This window comes from Arvicanthis niloticus, chromosome 10 (assembly GCF_011762505.2).
Source record: "Arvicanthis niloticus isolate mArvNil1 chromosome 10, mArvNil1.pat.X, whole genome shotgun sequence".
In the NCBI taxonomy this organism is placed as follows: domain Eukaryota; kingdom Metazoa; phylum Chordata; class Mammalia; order Rodentia; family Muridae; genus Arvicanthis; species Arvicanthis niloticus.
This window is the reverse complement of record NC_047667.1, coordinates 70,776,101-70,791,792: the sequence shown is the minus strand read 5'-3', so window position 1 is coordinate 70,791,792 and position 15,692 is coordinate 70,776,101.

Below are 15,692 nucleotides of genomic sequence, written 5' to 3'. Positions count from 1 at the left end.
AGTGACTCAGCCTGTTTGGGGAGTTATGCACTGCAAGCTTGCCTACCAGTGCTCAATGATCCTTCAGATTCCTTTTCCTAATCTGACATTGTTGAAACTCATTATTATTTCTTATGAGGGCTAAAAATTTAAGACATCACATAAAAGGATTTCATATTCCATATATAAATGTTAACTCTCAAGAATTAAAGAAGTGTGTGTGTGTGTGTGTGTGTGTGTGTGTGTGTGTGTGTGTGTGTTCCACCTCAAATTAAGAAAAAAATAGTAGGAAGAGAGGAAGAAAGGGGGAAGACAGGAAGATCAGAGGGATGAGGGAAAGAGGGATGCTGAGATGACAAATAAATTTGGTACAGTAGCTTACACCTATAAGAGCAGAATTCATGGAGCTTCACATTCAAAGCCAACTAGAGCTATTGAAAACAGGAAGGTCTCTGAGGGATGTGATACTATACTACTCACTGATGTGCTTCATAGATGTCATTGCTCAGTAGTAATACTGATGGCCTTACTACTTGGAAGCTTGACTTCTGGTGCCACAAAGCACTTATTTATTAAACCAGCATAATCCTAAACAAAAAGGTATAAACCTTTGTCCTTACACACACAGATAAGTATAATCTTCAATCTTCATTAAGCAAACTTCTGTTTGTAAAAACTGTGAACCACTACAGAAAACCATAATCAATAAAAATGGTGGGAAGAACAATCCCAGTAGATACATATTCAAAATATTCTAAAATCTTAGGCTCAGGAAACATTGCAGAAGGGGGACAGAAAGATTATGCCAGAGCACAAAGAAGTTGAGTTGAAAATGTGTCCCCTAGTAACATCAGGAGCAATATCCATAAAAATCTCACCAGCATGACTGACTAAATGTGATATGAACAAAGATGCCAACAATAGATGTGAAAAGACCATGAGGACTCAACAACAAAAACACACCAGCAACTGTAGATACTTACTTGGGAACAGGAATGGTAGTCTTCCCATGGAATAACATAATAACAGGTTATCCAATGACAAATGGTAGACCATGGAACCAGATATAATAATGGCATTTTACAAACTAAGTTGGTTATATTTAGAAAAGTATGTGCACATAAATTCCCCATATTCCTCATATAATCCAAAGTTGTTCTGCAGGCTACTGGAGAGAATAGTAATCAAATGTCATACCAGTCTATGAAGCTCATTATTGCAATATGTACAGGAATGACAAGATATAGGTACAAAGTGGCACACATGCTATGGGATTAACTAACCACCTTCTTCTTGCCTTTAAGAACACCACTATGGGACAAAGGGCATGTGTAGTGGTTAAAGTCCAACAAAGAACTCATGTTTGGAGAGCTTATACACTCCAGGAATAAACCTATACAATGGTTTTGCCCAATGGGTACAGCATCAAAATGTTACTAAATTCTTAACTCTATATCCACAGATAAATATGTCTCACAGAACTTGTCAGAGATATTTTTTTATCATTAACGGTGGTTAACACAGACACTCATAACTGGTAAAAATCCAGGGAATAAGCAATTGTAGAAGGCTTTTAAAGTATGTTTAAGCACCAACAGTTCATTTTAATCATTGACCTTTTAATTTTCATATCTATTTTATTGGTGCAGTCAGCCTAATGAGGAAATAACCAAGGCTCAAAGCTAATATAAATGAGAATACATTGCCAGTTCAAAATCATAAGGATTCCTATTTTATAATGTGTCCCTCAAATGTCTTCCATGCAAGTTTTTTCTCTAATAGATAGTATTAGTCATAAAATCTGCATTTAATTAGAGAAAGAAAAATTAGACATCAATTATAATTCTCTTTATGAGTATTTTATTAAAGGAGTGTTCGACACAAAGCAATGTTTTATTACTTATCAACTAACTCATTTCTTTTGAAAATATACAAGAATCATTTTTCATTAATTTATTTTTCAGTATTTATAGGCCGAAATATTACCTAAAACCTAGAGACTATGTGACATCTCTCATAATATTTTCACATTCAACAAAAGATCTTCCATTTATTTGAAATTATGGAGAAAAAATAATTTGTTAATTTTTGGAAAAACATCTTTGTTTCCTGAGTCTCATTCTCAAGGATACCTGATCACCTCAAGTGTACTCTGCGTCTGAGAATGACTGTGGATTTCTCAGTCTGCTCCCACCATGCTGTTACTGAAGACACCAATTTATAAAAACACATTCAGATACTGGGCAGTGGTGGCACACGCCTTTAATCCCAGCACTTGGGAAGCAGAGGCAGGTGGATTTCTGAGTTCTAGGCCAGCATGATCTACAGAGTTAGTTCCAGGACAGCCAGGGCTATAGAGAGAAACCCTGTCTCAAAAAAACCACACACACACACACACACACACACACACACACACACACACACACACACACACAACCCACATTCAGTGTTTTGTTGTTGTTTGGATCTAAGCAAGCACATCAAAGCTACTTTTCCAGACCCAGAACTGGGAGGTTTTTGTTACATCTCTGAGTGCGTTTCATATAATATTTGAGGCATCTCTTATAATATGTCTTTATATGTGTCTTTACAAAAATGGTTTATAATATGAAGGTCAAACTTAGCTAGTCATGTTTAATTTTTCTTGCCATTTTACCCAAAGAACATAAACTGAGATAATAAAAAATATATAAAAATAATGAACTAACAGTGATTTTAAATGACAAATATAGATTAATCATACAATGTTGGAAGTGAAAATACTCCTAGAAAAAGTAGCTTGTAGTCTGTTATCTTTGAAACTAGGTTTCATAGGTAAACTGTGTACAATGTCCTTTAAATGTATTCTTATAACACCTGAGTGTCTTAGTTAGGGTTTTACTGCTGTGAACGTACACAATGACCAAGGCAACTCTTTTAAAGGACAACTTTTAATTGGAGCTGCCTTACATATTCAGAGGTTCAGTCCATCACCATCACAAGTGGGGCAGGCACTAGGTAGCAACCAGGCAGGCATACTGCAGACAGATCGGAGAGTTGTACATCTTCATCTAAAGGCTGCTGGTGGAAGACTGACTTCCAGGCAACTATGACTAGGGTATTAAAGCTCACACCCACAGTGACACACCTACTTCAATGAGGCCACACCTCCTTACAGTGACACTCTCTGACCCAAGCATATATAAATCATCACAAAGTGTTTTGGTCTTTTTGTCATTTGTTTTGTTTCACAACTGTAAATAAAACTCTTTAAGATATTATAAAATATGGGTTTAACTGGAAATTCATAATTAAGAGTGGTAAATTGATAATAAAAGAAAATATTTCATTATGTTTTACACACCTTATGACAAAAAAAAAAAAAAAAAAAAAAAAAAAAAGTCATTAGGCTTTTCCAGGGTGGAGGGGCAAATAACCATAAGCTTCATAGGCTCCTGTATTTGAATTCTTGGTCACTGGTTGTTGGACTACATAGAAAGCATTAAGTGGTATGGCCTTCTTCAGGAGGTCATTCAGAGTGGACTTTCAGGTTTCCAAATTCTACCTGGGTCCAATATCCATCTTTCTCTGACTCCTGCTTGGGGATCAGGATGAAATATCTCCTCGACTGTACCAAAGCCATGCCTGATACAGCATTTCCTGCCATGATGACAATGAACTAACCCTATGAAAATATAAGCAAGTGCCAAATTAAATGCTTTCATTAAAACCTGCATTGATCACAGTTTTTCTTCATAGCAAAAGGTACAGTAACTAACACATGGAAGACATCTATTGAACAAGATATAGCAACTCAGTTATAATCATTGACATTTTACAATATATTTATCACAATATTTCATATATGTTAATTTGAAATTCTTTGACATATTTGCTTAAATTCTTATCAGACTCTTCTGGGTGCTACTGGCACATGAAAGCATTTTCTCTGTAACATCTATCTATTTCAGGTTCCAAAGAATCAGTTTATTGGTAAATCAGATATATTAATGGTAAATCAGATATTATAGTTCTATTGAGGTAAACAACATCTATGAATGAAATGTTTATTTTTGCTTAGGTTTTTGATGGTTTTGTATATGACCACTTGCCAATACTGTGTTATGTCTGCCATGGCACATATATCATGGAAAAACAGGTAAGATCAATCTGGTAACCAGGAAGCTGGAGATGAGGGGCCTAGCATCCTAATATCTCCTCCAAGCATATGTGCTCGATGACCTAACTCCTTTTGACTTGTCTGTATTTCCTAAAGATTTCATGACCTTCTATAGTGGGATGGACTGTAAACCAAATTTTGAAACATAAAAAATTTTGTGTGATATTTCAAATTCAAATAATAGTAAAGAAATTTACTGGTTACAATAATCGTTTTAATAATTTATATTACATCTTAAAGATGATTTTTTTTTTTATAAATACCAACATTTAATTAGGGCTGGCTTATGGTTTCAGAGGTTCAGGCCATTATCATCATGGTGGGGAACATGGGTGAGCCCAGACAGACATGGTCCTGGAAGAGCCCCCAAGTTCCATATCTTGATCCAAAGGCAGTAGTGGGAGACAGTTTGGTAGGCAGCCAGGAGGAGGGTCTCTTCCATATTGGGTGGTGCTTAAACACTAGGAGCCTTCAAAGCCTGCCTACACAGTGACATGCTTCTTCCAACAAGACCACATCTATTCCAACAAGGCCACATCTCCTAATAATGCCACTTCCCAGGTGCCAAGCATATCCAAAATAAGTTCAATAGACAAGTGCCCTAACACTAACTTTATTCCTTGAGCCCCAAGGAATGAATGTTTTTAAAAAGATTTTAACATTACTTGTTTTTTTTTTTTCATTTTTTATTGGATATTTTATTTACACTTCAGATGCCATCTCCTTTCCCCATCCCCATGCCATGCCCCCTTTTCCTTTTTGCATTTATACACTTTTTAAAAAATGTTAATCAAAGGCTTTATAACTTTGGTATTGCTCAATCAGAGGTGTAACCCACTACCCAACCTAGATATATCAACTATCTTTGACTGGTGGAGATAGGTGAACATCTGCCTCCCTGTCTCCTCACTCTTTCTCTCTCTTATCACCTAGCTTCTCCTCTCCTTCTTCTCCTCCTCTCCTTACTCCTCCTCTTCCTCTCAGTACTCCTCCCACCTTAGCTCCTCCTACATATCACCCTTCCAGTTAAAATAAAATTTTTCTCTCAAAATACAATTAGAGCATAATTATGCCAATTTGTACCAGTGAGGTACAAGATAGTCCTAATACCAAGTCCATCATGTGGTTGATTAACCAGAAGCTCTGTCATCTATCCTGACTAAAACACTTAGTTCTGAACCTGGCTTTTTCCTTGGCTTTAGAATGAATGTCAGCTGAAAACCATCCACTCAAAAAAGATGATTTTCTTAAGACTTATACCAGCACACAGATTTGTCTGATGCCAACTGCTAGTTCCACAGTTGTTTGGTTATCACCAAATTTGACAATGAAAAAAAAGGGAAACTTCTTCTTTAAGGATTTCTTCAAGTGAGAAATGCATCTTCATGACTACCACAAAGCTCTTAACTGTAAAGTAAGCTAGTATATATAAAGTTAATTGACCATCATATAAAGCCATATATTTTAACCTATCAAGAATATAAGAGAGATAATAACAATTCTGTATACATGAGTTTATAAAAAAATATTTATTGAGTGTATTTTTATTTGTGAAGAATATTTTTGAGTAAATGCCTATGCAAATGGAACTAAATCCATTGGCATCAGTGATCTTACAGACCAAGGAAAGCATGAAGATACAACTGTGTACAGAATTATAACACAAGGGTGCATTCCCTGGATCCTGTACAAACGGCCAGTGTAAGAAAAAAAAATCACCTGTAAAGTTACCATTCAAACTGTGTACAATCATTCTAGAAAGATTTCTAAATATGCCAAAATATCTCTCTAGCAATTACCATTTCTGATGGTGAGGAATTTAAAACAGCATCTCAGATTTTAAAAATGGAGTTGTAAATTGTTATTACTGAACTTCAGAGCATTAAGCAGATTAACTGTTAAGCCTGACAATACAACTTAATTTTGAGATCTGGATTGCAACTGATATTTTAGGGTTAACCAGAGGAGTAGTCCATGGTAGTCTTCCAAAGAAGGACTCCATGGGTATCTTGAGCTCAGAGAAGGCTCAAGTAAATTCACAAGAACAAACAACTTTTTTCTTTTTTAAAAATTGGATATTTTATTTATTTACATTTCAAATGTTATCTCCTTTCCTGGTTTCCCTTCTATAAACCCCCTATCACATTCCCCTGTACACTGCTTCTATGAGGGTGGTCCCCCACCCATCCACCCAGCCCTAGTATTCCTCAATACTGGGCATCAAGCCTTCACAGGACCAAGGGCCTCCTTCCCATTGATTCCAGATAAGGCCTCTTCAGGTCCTTCAGTGCTTCACCTAACTCCTCCATTGGGATCCCTGTGCTCAGTCTGATGGTTGGATGTGTGCATCTGCATCTTTATTGGTCAGGACCTGGCAGAGCCTCTCAGGAGACAGCTGTATCAGGCTTCTGTCAGCAAGCACTTTTTGGCCTTTCCTTCAGCCTATGTTCAACTCTTCTTCAACATACTTATGAACCTGCACTAAGCCTCCTTTACTAACAACACATTATATTTCTATGCTATTTGCTCTGATTTCTTGCCCTCAAATTTTGCAGAAGAATACTAACTTCCCTGAAAAGATATGAATCCCAATAAGTACAATGTATCTATGTGTAGATATAATTTTCATTCCTTAAAATTTAATCCCGAGTTTACTTTGAACATGTAAAACGATAACTCTGTTTCCATGCACTGAGACATGTAGATACAGGAATATACATGTTGTAGATGTAAAACAAGAAAAAAACAGTTCTCCTATTGGTGTACTAACAGGAACATGGCAAGACCAACCCTTTATTCTTCACTTTCAACTTGTTGTCCAGGTCACCCATTTTATTTCTTTCAGATTCTTTTTTTTTATTCTTATCTATTTTCAGAAACAAATTTACTTTCAAACAATTATACTAAGAATGTTTTTAAAAACTGAAACAATGACAGTTCTGAGCCCTTAAGGCACATCTGTTTTTATATCACTAAGACAGATAATCACAAAGTATATATATATACTGTGCCATAGGTTGTCATTATAAAATTGTATATTTGAGTATATTGGATCATTACAATCAATCTATTTTTCATTCCATGGTAGAAGTCATTTGTTTTATTAACATGTGGAGTAGCCTAATAAAATTGGCCGTTGGTAAAATGTTACATTCAAAATTATATCTGACAAATTATTTTGTGTGTTCAATAGTATAGAAACCCATTGTTTTAAAAACTTAATATATAATTCTCTGACATGAGACAGTTATGATATAGCAACCTCATTTACTTCATGAAATCATTACAATCAATCTTATAAGTTAAATCCCTTTAGGCATTATAAACTATTATAAATCAAGAAGAAATCAATTTTCTGCAATTGGAATCAGAAGCTCATTAAGATATTCATTATGCATGTGAGATACACTTGTGGCCTACAAAAACAGCAGACTGAATAACATAGAATATTTGGAGTTTAAAATGTTATAGAATGGGAAATAAATTAATAAGTGCAAAAGGATCTCAGTAGCAAACATCTATTTTATATAACATGCTTCTAAGAACCACACATTTATGTCAAACTTTTCTTCAAAATTTCATAGCTTAAAGTTTTTCATAAAAAAAAGTTGATAATGCATGGAATACTAAAGGTTGCATCATCTCTATATGCATATATCCATATATCATTAATATTAAATTTCTAAAAATGAGTTTAATATTCAATATCAGATATATTTATAAATGCACATATACATTATGTATAAGGGAGGGAACAAAATACTCGGTCATGTTCTCTGTAGTAGAAAACAACATTTCTGGAATGATTATGACATCTCCTTTCTTAGATCCTAGAAGTTAAATGAAGTTGATATACTAATATGTGTGTTTGAATTAGTACAGTGTCAAAACGATTTCTTCTGTTGGATATTTTTTGTAAAAGAAACTATGATGGATCTTGGCCACAACAGTTTTACAATGTGACAGAAATCTGTCCACCTCTTTGTTCCATGCAAACAGCTAATACAAACTCATTAAAGTTGCTTATGGATGTATTTCGCTTTATCACAATTTTTATCTAAAATACAGCTTTATTTATCAGTTATATTCCAATAAGAGAAACAAATGAAATAGAAGAAGATGAAGAGGCAGAATAAGAGAGATATGAAAGTAAATGTCAAGACTATCCAAGCAAGATCAAATTTTTAGTGAAAGTTTCATGATGACTTTAAAGAGATTGGAACTCATGACAGCTGACCCAGTTGTTACCCAGAGGCCATATTTAATATCACTCCTAACTCAAGACAGCTCACAGCCAAGAAACTATGATTTCCTTAAGTGGAACTATCAAAATGAGGCAGAATTAATAAATTTATAACATCAATTTTGTTATATATATATATATATATATATATATATATATATATAATTTATAAGTTTAAAAAAAATCTCAGAGGGAAAAAGACACCAAGTCTCACATTTAAGAAAATAGTTATGCAGATTAAGGAGACATGAGTTTCAAGAAGCATAGCATTAGTAACAATTGTGTTTGTTATAGCTATGTCTCTGTTTTTTAATATGTTGCCCCCATCATATATAAATTGGAAAGTAGTTTTCCTATTTAAGGAAGATAATAGATTTACAGGTATACTAGGTAGGTTTTCTTTCAGAACACATGTAGTAAAGGGTAGAAAGCAAGAAGGCAGCAATATATAGTACTTAATGTGTCAATTTTTGATGGAGTAATAATCATGATAGGCATGACAGGCTTATAAATACAGAATTCTTTATTCTTCTATCACATTTCTGCTTTCATGTCTCAATCTAAAACTAAATGCAGCAAAGCAAGGGATAGAGAATTTTTGAACCCTAGTCTTCTATTTTCCATATTCATAAGTGCTGGCAGAAGCAGATGGTAATTTTTTTCCTTAAGAAAGGACCAAAATGCATAAAATTTCAGGCAATGCAGCTAATTTTTCACATATATGAGCCTTGGTTGACAGCATTCATTGTTATTACCATTCACCCAGGTCTCTGATACACCATTATAGAGAGCAATGAGGATTCAGCCTTAAACATTACTTTGGTTGTAGTTTGATAAAGTGTATTACACAAAGAGATTCCAGGAAATAGATATGCTAATTCTTAAATAAGACTTTTTTTTTGCCCAGGATTCATTCCTTTTAAATTATGTTTTGCTTTTAAAAGCTATGTTAAACTTTCTATCATCCCAAAATACTACCGATATATATTTATTACATCAAGAATAAAATGTAAAACTTAGCATTTTTCAAAATCTGTGGTCAAATTTAATTTAATTTTAATACTTAAAAATATCATAGTCAATAAAAAGCATTGCATTACTCTCCTTTGTGAACATAAACTTTCTATCCTGGTCCTGAATTATATGGTTAATTCATTAAATCTAATTTGCTCAGTACCCATTCTAAACTCTAAGTCCACCTAATGGTGATTTTGTTTCCAAATTATTAAATATACTATAATTGATTACTGATACTTTTCTCTCACTGTAATAGAATCCCATAACCAATTCAATTTATAAAAGACAGGGTTTACTTGGGATCAGTGTTCCAGCAGAATAGAAATCTATCAGTATTATGGAAAGGAGGAGGCATGGAGGCTGGAGCAGCGAGTGGATAGCTAACATCTTGAATAGGGCTACAGAACTTCTACTCTAAACGTTATTCATCTAATTTATTTTTTCATGTTGAAACTCACACTGTAGCAGCCTAGCATAATCTGTCTGTCTGTCTCTCTCAGTATTATCTATCTATCTATCGATCTATCTAAACACAAGAAAATGACCTTAAAACAAAACTTATAATGACAATAGTGGCCTTTTAAGAGGAAATTAATAAATCCCTTAAGTAAATACAGGAAAGTACATCCAGACAGGTAGAGATTATTGAAGAGGTAACAAATAAATCACTTAAAAATATACAGAGAAATAGAATTAAAGAAGTAATTGTACAAGACCTGAAAGTGGAAATACAAACAACAACAAAAACCCCTCAAAACTGTGGAAAGCTTGGCAATGAAAAACCTAGGGATGAAAAGAGGAAAAACAGATTCAAGCATCACCAACAGAATATAGAGACGAAATAGAGAATCTCAGGCATAGAAGATACAGTAGAAGAAATTGATATATCAGCTAAAGAAAATGTAAAATCTAAAAAAAAAAAAAAAAAAGAATCCTGACACAAAACTTACAGCAAATCTAGGATACTATGAGAAGTCCTAACCTTAAAAAAAAAAAAATGTAAATAGAAGAACAGTCCCACTTCCAAGTTCAAGAAGATATTTTTAACAAAATTATAGGAGAAAAATTTCCCAATTTTTAACAAAATTATAGGAGAAAAATTTCCCAACCTAAGAAAGAAACTTCTATAAACATACGGGAAACATATAAAATGCCAATTATACTGGTCCAGAAAGAAAAGTCACCTGCCACATAATAAACAAAATATTAAATCTACAAAACAAAAACAATATTAAAAGCAGCAAGAGAAAATGGCCAGGTAACATACAAAGGCAGACTTTTCAGAATTGCACTCAAGTTTTCAACAAAGAATATAAAAATTAGAAGGTTCTAGACCAATATATTGCACCCTCTAAATAACCACAGATGCAAAACTAGACTACAATTCCCAGCAAAATTCTCAATCATCAAAAATGGAGAAAAGAAGATATTTTAAGATAAATACAAATACAAACAATCGCTATTCACCAATACAGCTCAACAGAATATAATAAAATGAAAACTCCAAACCAAAGAAGATAACTACATCCAAGAAAACACAGGATAAGTAACTCCATATCAGCAAAAAGAAGGAAAGCATACACAAACACATATACAGACACACACACACAAACACACACACACACAGAGGCACACTAACATCATCAGCATCAGAATAAAAAAAATTAACAAACACTTATCATTAATATTTTTGAACATCACTGTACTTAATTTAAAATGGAACAGCTTGCTTGATGATCAGGTCCCTGGGCCCATTGCAGGTGGCTTTTCACCACCCAAGATTCTTTGCTAGCTTTTGATCACCAGAAAAAGCTGGGAATTCTCCAGATGTCAGCTCAGGAGCTGCTAACATTTCCAGAGTATTTAATAAAAAATGGGTAGCAAAATGGATGTGAAAACAATATTCATCATTCTGCTGCACACTAGTAACACACCACAGCAATAAAGATAAAAATTACTTCAGAGTACAAGACTAGAAAAAAATATTTTCCAAGTAAACAGATCTAAGAATCAAGCAGGAATAGCTATTCTAGTATCTGTTAAAAAGCAGAGAGAGAAAGAGAGACCGAGAGACAGAGAGAGCGAGCGCGCCAGAGAGAGAGAGACAGACAGAGAGAGAGCCACTTTCAACAAAAATTAAGCAAAAGAGACATGGAAGGACTCTTAATACCCATTAAAAGAAACACTAATCAAAATGATAGCTCAATTCTAAGCATCTATGCCCTAAACACAAGAGCATCCACATTTATAAAAGAAACATTGCTGAAACTGAAATCATGTGTCAAAACTCACACACAAGTAGTGGGAGACTTCAACACCCCACTCTCACCAATTAACAGGTCATCCAGACAAGAGCTAAAAAGAGAAATAATAAAATTGACAGATAAGATGAATCAAATGGACCTAACCATCATCTTTAGAACATTTCACATAAACACAAAACAATATACATTCTCAGTAACTCATGGATCATTCTCCAAAACTTGCCATGTAGTTTTTTACAAAGCAATCCCCAACAGGTACAAGAAAACAGAAATAATGCCTTGTATCTTATTAGACTACCATGGAATAAAGCTGGACTTCAACAGCAGAAACAATAGAAAGCTTATATATTCATAGAAATTGAACAACTCTCTATTCAATTATGAGTGGGTCAGGAAAGAAATAAGAAAGAAAATAAAGGTTTTCTAGAATTCTATTAAAATGAAAGGCACAAATAGCCAAATTTGGGGGGCACAATGAAAGCAGTGCTAAAAGGAAAGTTCATAGCATTGAGAGCCTCCATAAAGAAATTAGAGAGTTTTCATGCCAGCAATTTAAGAGTACAACTGAAAGCTTTAGAAAAAAATAGCAAGTATACGGAAGAGGAGTAGAAGGCAGAAAATAATCAAAATCAGGTGCTGAAATTAATCAGTTAGAAACAAAGAAAGCAATACAAAGAATAAATGTAAGGAAGAACTGAGTCTTTGAGAAAATCAACAAGATAGAAAATCTCTTAGCCAAACTAACTACAAGAGAGTAAGACAGTTTCAAAATAAGCTCAAAGTCAGAATGAAAAGTGACAAAACAACAAACACTGAAGAAATTCTAAGAATCACTTCAGAAGTCTGTACTCCACAAAAATTGAAAATGAAGGATCTTCTGAAGAGATACCACTTATCAAGATTAAATCAAAATTAGGTAAACTATTTAAACACTCCTATAATTCCTAAAGAAATAGAAACAGATAACAAAAATCTCCCAATATAAAAGCCCATAGTCAGATGGTTTTAGGGCAGAATTCTACCAGACTCTCAAGAAAAGTTAATATCAATATTCCTCAAACTAGAAAGTGAAGGAATACAACATAGTTTACTCTAATTACATAGTGTTCCCTGACACCTAATCTACACAAAGAGGCAACAAAGAAAAAGAATTTGTTACCAATTTCTCTTATGAACATTGATGTAAAAATACTCAATTAAACACTCCAAAACTGAACCCAGAAATACACCACAAACATCTTCCACCATAATCAAGTAGGCTTCATTCTATGAATGCAGGGATGGTTCAATATATGAAAATCTATCAATGCAATCCATCATATATACAAACTAAAAGAAAAGAAACACATGATATCACCATTAGATGCTTAAAAAGCCTTTGATGAAATCTAACACCCCTTCACATTAAGACTACCATAGAGATCAGGGTTGCAAGGAACAGACATAAACATAATTAAAGCAATCCACAACTCAATAGCCATCATAAAATAAATGGAGAAAAACTTGAGCAAGAATACTAAAATTTGCAAAAATACAAGTCTGCCTACTCTCTCCCTATCTATTCAATAAAGAACTTGGAATTCTAGCCAGAGCAATTAGAAAACTAACAAAGATCAAGGGAATATAAATCAGAAAGGAAGAGATCAAAGTATTGTTATTTGTGAATGATATGACTGTATACATAAGCTACCACAGAAACTCAACCAGAAAACTTCTACAGCTGATAAACACCTTCATCAAAGTGTCTGGATACAAAATTAACTCAGAGTAACTAGTAGTCCTCCTTATACAAAGGATAAATTGGCCGAGAAAGAAATTAGAGAAACAACACTTTTTACAATAACAATGAATAATGCAAGATAACATTGTGTAACTCAAACCAAGCATGTGAAAGATCTGTATGACAAGAACTTCAAGTCCCTAAAGAAAGAAATTGAAGAAGATATCAGAAGATGGAAATATCTCCATGATCTTAGATAGCTAGGATTGTCATGGTAAAAATATGGCCATCTTCTCAGAAGAGATCTATAGATTCAATGCAATCCCCTTCAAAATTCCAATGCAATTTTTATAGATCTAGAAAGAACAATTCTCAATTTCATATGGAAAAGCAAAAAACCCAGGATTATCCAAAATAATCCTGAGTAATAAAAATACATAAGGAGGAATCACCATCCCTGGTCTCAAAGTGTACTACAGAGCAACAGTGATAAAAACTGGCATTGGTACAGAAACAGATACTTTGATCAATGGAATTGAATCAAAGATTCAGAAGTGAAGTCACACACTTGTGGACACTTGGTTTTTGGTAAAGAAGCCAAAACCATACAATGGGAAAAAGAAAGCATTTTCAACAAACGGTGCTGTACTGACTAGATTGTAGAAGAATGCAAATAAATCCATATTTATCTCCTTGCACAAAACTCAAATACAAGTGGATCAAGGACCTCAACATAAAGTTAGATACACTAAATCTCACTGAAGAGAAAGTTATAAATAGTCTTGAATGCATTGGTACAGGAGAAAATATCCTGGATGGAATAACATTGTTTCTGGCTCTAAGATCAAGAATTGATAAATGGGACCTCATGAAACTGAAAAGCTTCTGTAAGGTAAAGGACACTGTGAAGAATACAAAACAACAGCACAGGGATTGGGAAAGGTTCTTTGTAACACTATATTTGAAAGATGGCTAATGTCCCAAATTAATAAAGAACTCATGAAGTTAGACACCAAAAAAAGCCCAATTAAAAAAATATTTTAAAATGGAGTGCAGACCTAAACAGGAAATTCTCAACAGAGGAATCTTGAATGCCTGAGAAGCATTTAAAGAAATATTCAAAGTCCTTAGTCATTATGGAAATGCAAATTAAAACAACTCTATGATTCCATCTTACACCTGTCAGAATGGCAGACTAAAAACCCAATTGATACAAAATGCTGGTTAGGATGTGGAGCAAGGGTGACACTCCTTCATTACAGGTGGGAGTGCAAACCTGTGCAACCACTTTGGAAATCAATTTGGTAGTTTCTCAGAAAACTTGGAACAGTTCTACTGCAGGACCCAGCTATATCTCTCCTGGGCATATACCAAATCATGCTCCACCATCTCACTAAGACACTTCTGCGACTATGTTCATAGTTGCTTTACTCGTAATAGCCAAAGACTGGAAATCACCTAGATGTCCCACAACTGAAAAATGAATAAAGAAAATGTGGTATATCTACACAATGGAATACTATTTGTCTACTAAAACTGAAGACAGTGATTTTTGTAGGCAGAATATCATCCAGAGTGAAATAACCCAGTCTCAAAAAGGCATACATGTTATGTACTTGTCGGGCCGTGGAAAGGTATCCTGGTTCTTGGGCTGTGGGTTCGGCCAGGACCCCAGAACCCAGGCTCCTGACAGGAGGTCTAATCTCCATTCAACCTGCACCCTTCAGTCACAGGTAAAGGGTGTGATAAACAGGCCTCAGGCCCTAGTGATATTTACATACTAATGAGGTACCTGAAGGCCAGAGAGTGGAACCAATTAAGCATTCCTCCCCAGCCCCTCCCCTTCTTCCCCTCCCTATTTAACTCAGGACTGCCCTGGGTTTCTCATGACCCCCATGAGAATGAACTAGAATCTGCATGTCCAAACACATTGTTCCCAATGTGTTGGAACAATGAGGAACCCTGTGGTTCCCCAGCCACTTTTACCTACATGTACTCACTTATAAATGAATATTAGTCATAAAATACCATATACCCATGCTACACTCCACAGACACAAAGAAACTAACAAGAAATAAGGCACAAACAAGGATGTTTGAATCTCATTTAGAAAGGGAAATAAAATACTCATAAGAGGCAGTAAGAGGGAGGAAACTGGGGGGAAGAGCGTATAGGAAGGGGAATGGTGGAGGGCTCAGGATCAGTAGAAGAGAAATGGCATGATGCTTATGAAAATAAATGGAAATCTGAAACTAATAGGAGTAAGAAAATGGAGTCATATCTCTAGGATGTGACAAAGATCTGGAATAA